We start from the raw sequence: 4,200 nt of genomic DNA on the forward strand, positions 1-4,200 counted from the left end.
CACTTCAGTCCTGTGTGCTTTGTCCATACTTTTTTAACTTAGTGTTCGCAATATTAATTCCAAATATATTTCCATTTTCTTGTCATGCTGAGGTCTGTCTGTGTAAAAATATTATGTCCACAGAGATTTTCCCTTAATAACTGTTCCCCCTGAATACTTATAGAGTGTATTTGCTGTTGTTAATAATAATAATAATAATAATACAATTTATTTATGGTCGCCTTTCAGGACATTTAAGGTCACCTTACAAATAACAAGAGCAATAAAACAGCATAAAAGCACACATCATAAATGTCCCCAAACAACGTAAACAACATAAGTTTAAGGAAAAAAAAAGAAAAACAAGTACAAGTACATAAAAGCTCAACCACAGTGAATTACAGAGAATAAGACATCGCTCTGGAAAAAAAAGTAAGAGTGTCTCTTCAAAACGTTTTTGTTGATGCTATTTCCTACCTGCCCGCCTGCTCCTTCTGTCTTGAAGAGATATTTAATGGGTTGGTCAGTGAAGGTGGCAGCAGACTGAATGGTTGCAATAGCTGCCGGGTCCTCTGCCGTGGCTACAGACCCTGAAAGAGCACAAAGCCACATAAAGTGTTAGTCAGCTTTACAGTTGTCAAAATTATCTCATAGGATTTTTTTTTTGTTTACAGGGAGGTTGTATAGGGTAATTATCCACTGTCAGTGTATTATTATTACGAACAGTAGATGTCAGTCTGCCTGCCCCCAGTTATGATAAACAGGAAGAAGTAATGACAAAGCACTTACCAATGTACTGCTGTGGAGGGGGTCAGCAGCTAAACATATTTTAACCACCTTAAAAAAATGTCCCACCTTTAATATCAATAGCAGTTTAAGTGTTCTGTATATTAAGAGTATTTTCACTGCTTTACCTTCACTAACACAGCTCCTGTGTTCAATCACTGTTTTTCTCCATGAAGTCTGGCTTTATTTTCGCATTGGAAATCTCTGTCTGACATCCAGGCGAGCAGTGAAAATATTCTAAATCTAACGTACACTTAAACTGATATTGATCTTTATAGGTGGGATTTTTTTCAGGTAAAAATGCGTTTGTTGATGACCTTTCCACAGCAGTACATTGCTTTGCTTATATGTCAGACTCCAGCCTGCTTCTCCAAACTGAAGGCTTGCTTATTGATATCTACATATGTAATATACTATCTACGGATTAAAACACCATACAGCCCCACTTAAAAACAATAAACTACCCATTTGAGACCACTTAAAACCATATTATTAGTGTTTCAAGTATTCTTAGACATCCGTGTGTGCTCTTATAAGATAGGAGCTGATTAGAAGAAAATCATACCCAGTAAGCAGGTTTTACTGGTTTTAGAGTGTCACTCATGGTGGCTTTAAATGGTTTCACTGGATTGGGAAATTATACTTAAGAGACATTACATTTTAAAACTTGAACCCACTTCAACTGATGACTTTTCAACTTTCAAAGGCTGTCTGAAAGTGAGGTGTTTGACCCAAAGCACATATAGACATTATACTATTCCTTTGATACGTTTGTGTACCTTTATACCTTTTACAACATAGTTAAGATAGTGTCATTGATATAATAAGTATATCGAGTATTTTTTTTACCCTCCTCGTTGATGGTAACACTTCCATCTGGCTCAGGGCTTTTCTGTTGGCTGCACACATGGAAAAAACGAAAGCAGTTACTTTGTGATTAAATTAGCTAATTAAAATAACAAATTACGTGTTATCAGTGAGCTGGTGGCCTGGTTTGGAAACATATTTTTTACTGTTTTTAGTTGACAATGGCGCTTCTTCTCACCTTTTCATTTCTACCGACAGTCTTGGACGAGGAGACCGCCTTCGCTCGCGCCCACTGCCAGACTGTGGAACAAGTTCATAAGTTTGACAAAAACACCGAGGAAACTTTGCTCGAAACTACACAATATTGATTATCGATACGCCTTTAATCGACAACGACCCTAAAGATTAAACCTGAAACGGTCTTTAGAGTAGCATTGTTGTTAGCTAGCTGCGAGGCTGCGCGAGCTGAGTCACAGAACGTTACCATGGGTGATAACGGAAACTGGCCGTTTTCGCCTTCAAAATTAAAGCACAAAATGCGTGCTTGCCAAATTAAAAATGTGTAGGAGATATTAAGAAGCGATTAAAAAAATACATTATGAAAGCGTACTATAAGTCATATTTTTTAAAGCCCTCTCTACTCTTCGACTCTGGTAAATCGCAATATTTATCTCGACACTTACTTTATTTTGGAGAATCGCACCGGAAATGCTGTGTTTGATTGTGGCTAGCTCGACACGGATCTTGAATTTGTGCTACATTAACCGCTCGGCCCCAGCGGTTTTTACAGATGTTTAACAAAACACTTTCCTTTGAGCTAACTTTGTGGGCTCGGTAGCAAATAAGCATAGTCTAGAAATCGATATTTTAAGGGCTGAAATGGGCAGACGGTGCTAAATTGTGCTGAATATATTCCAGTCTGAACAAAGATCTACTTACGCCGCAGTGGTCCCTCCCCCGATATTTGTCAACACACCAACGTCGGCGTCGGCTATACGCATGCGCGAAACGAATTGCATACAACCGATTCCAGATCAGTTCATAACTCTGAAATTGGGATTTTAATAACTAAAGCAATTCTAATATCTGATCCACGGTCTGTTGTTGATACTCCCACTTTATCGACGAGGAACTTTGTTTGAATTCTGGGTTACAGCAGACAGGCTGGCACTTTAAAATTAAATTAAAATTAAAAAAAAAAATAGTTGCAATAACAAAATTTTTGGAGAATCAGCTGTGTTCATAATTTGGTAAATGAGTATATAAATATATAATTTCCATAAATATGAAAAACAGTTGATTTCTTATAAAATTATGTCATTGCAGCTACTTTTTCCCACATTATTTTAAAGGAATTCTTACTTCACTTAATTACAACAATAATAATATTATGTTATTGTAACTATTTTTCACATTATTTTGAGGAATTTTATTTTACTTAATTACCAGAATTATGAAAACAACTGATTTCTCATAATACTATTTTTTAACAATATTTGAAAGGATTTTTTTTAACTTAATCACCAGAATTATGAAAACAGTTGATTACTACTAATATTGTGTTATTGTAACTATTTCTTTCACATTCATTTAAAGGAATTTAAGGTGTTTTTTTACTTAAGTATCATAAATATGAACACAGTCGATTCCATATAAAATTATGTTATTGCAATTAAGCTTCTCATATCGTTTAAAATTGATTTTAAAGTGTTATAATTCGTTTAAAACACTGTGTGTGTGTGGAGGGGGGGGGTGTAGTTGCATTAACTTAATTTTATGAGGGATCAATTGTGTTTAGAATTATGACAATTAGGTGTAGCATTTCTTTAAAATAGTATGGGGCAAATTTTAAAACATATGAATGTTGTTACACTCATGCTGCACACAGTTACTGAGGCAGATGAAAACAGAAACAATCACTGTGGACATTTATCATGGAAAGTTGTCGAAATTCGCTATTTTGACGGTAAAAAGAGTTAAAACCGGGAATTGTAAATCTTGGTAACTTGACGCAGCTGAAGTGAAAACAGTTTACATGAAAGCCGAAAGGGATCAGTGTTGAGGCGAGTTTCAGCTGAGCGACCGACGATGTTATTGTCAAAAATTAATCAGGTTATTCACAAAAACATGTATAGGTATGATTAAAATACCATCGTAGAAGATACACAATATCATTTAGAGTTAATAAAACAAAATAAAAATACTAATACCAGCCTTTGATGTTCTCTTAGAGCTGCTCAGCCAGTTTGCGGAAATAAATGTAACTTTTTTATCTGCCGAGCTCACACAGTTTTACTCAGTGTTACTGTGGTTTTTAAGAGTTTTCAACATAACAACAGACAACAGGTGAGAAAAAACACTGGACAGCGCCCGTGGTTCGATCCCGGGGAGGAATTGAACCAAGTAATCACATAGATTTTCGGAGAGAAGTAACCACTGAGCTACACCAGTGCGTCTGTAACCGCAGGAAACAGCGTTTATGAAGGCTGCTGCTGTCTGCTCTGTGGGCGCTAATGTGACAACCTCACAATGCTGCTGCAGCTGTGATTTAATCATCGGAAAGGACACAACACTGTAAATGTTACATATAAAGACAGAGTTTGACATTAGATGGAGAAAAAACACTGG

At 36.1% G+C, this 4,200-nt stretch overlaps 1 long non-coding RNA gene across 2 annotated transcripts; it reads right to left on the reverse strand.

Moving 5' to 3' along the window:
* Positions 1-460: 460 nt before the first annotated feature.
* LOC121964464 lies at positions 461-2,555 on the reverse strand. Of its 2 annotated transcripts, none has more exons than XR_006107361.1 (4): positions 2,512-2,555; positions 1,811-1,872; positions 1,615-1,664; positions 461-569 (listed from the first exon to the last, which is right to left on the reverse strand). It is a non-coding gene; the product is annotated as an uncharacterized LOC121964464 (long non-coding RNA). The 2 variants fall into 2 exon arrangements; XR_006107362.1 differs by lacking the exon at positions 2,512-2,555 and adding an exon at positions 2,256-2,501.
* Positions 2,556-4,200: the final 1,645 nt, after the last annotated feature.

This window comes from Plectropomus leopardus, unplaced genomic scaffold, assembly GCF_008729295.1.
Source record: "Plectropomus leopardus isolate mb unplaced genomic scaffold, YSFRI_Pleo_2.0 unplaced_scaffold15708, whole genome shotgun sequence".
NCBI lineage: Eukaryota > Metazoa > Chordata > Actinopteri > Perciformes > Serranidae > Plectropomus > Plectropomus leopardus.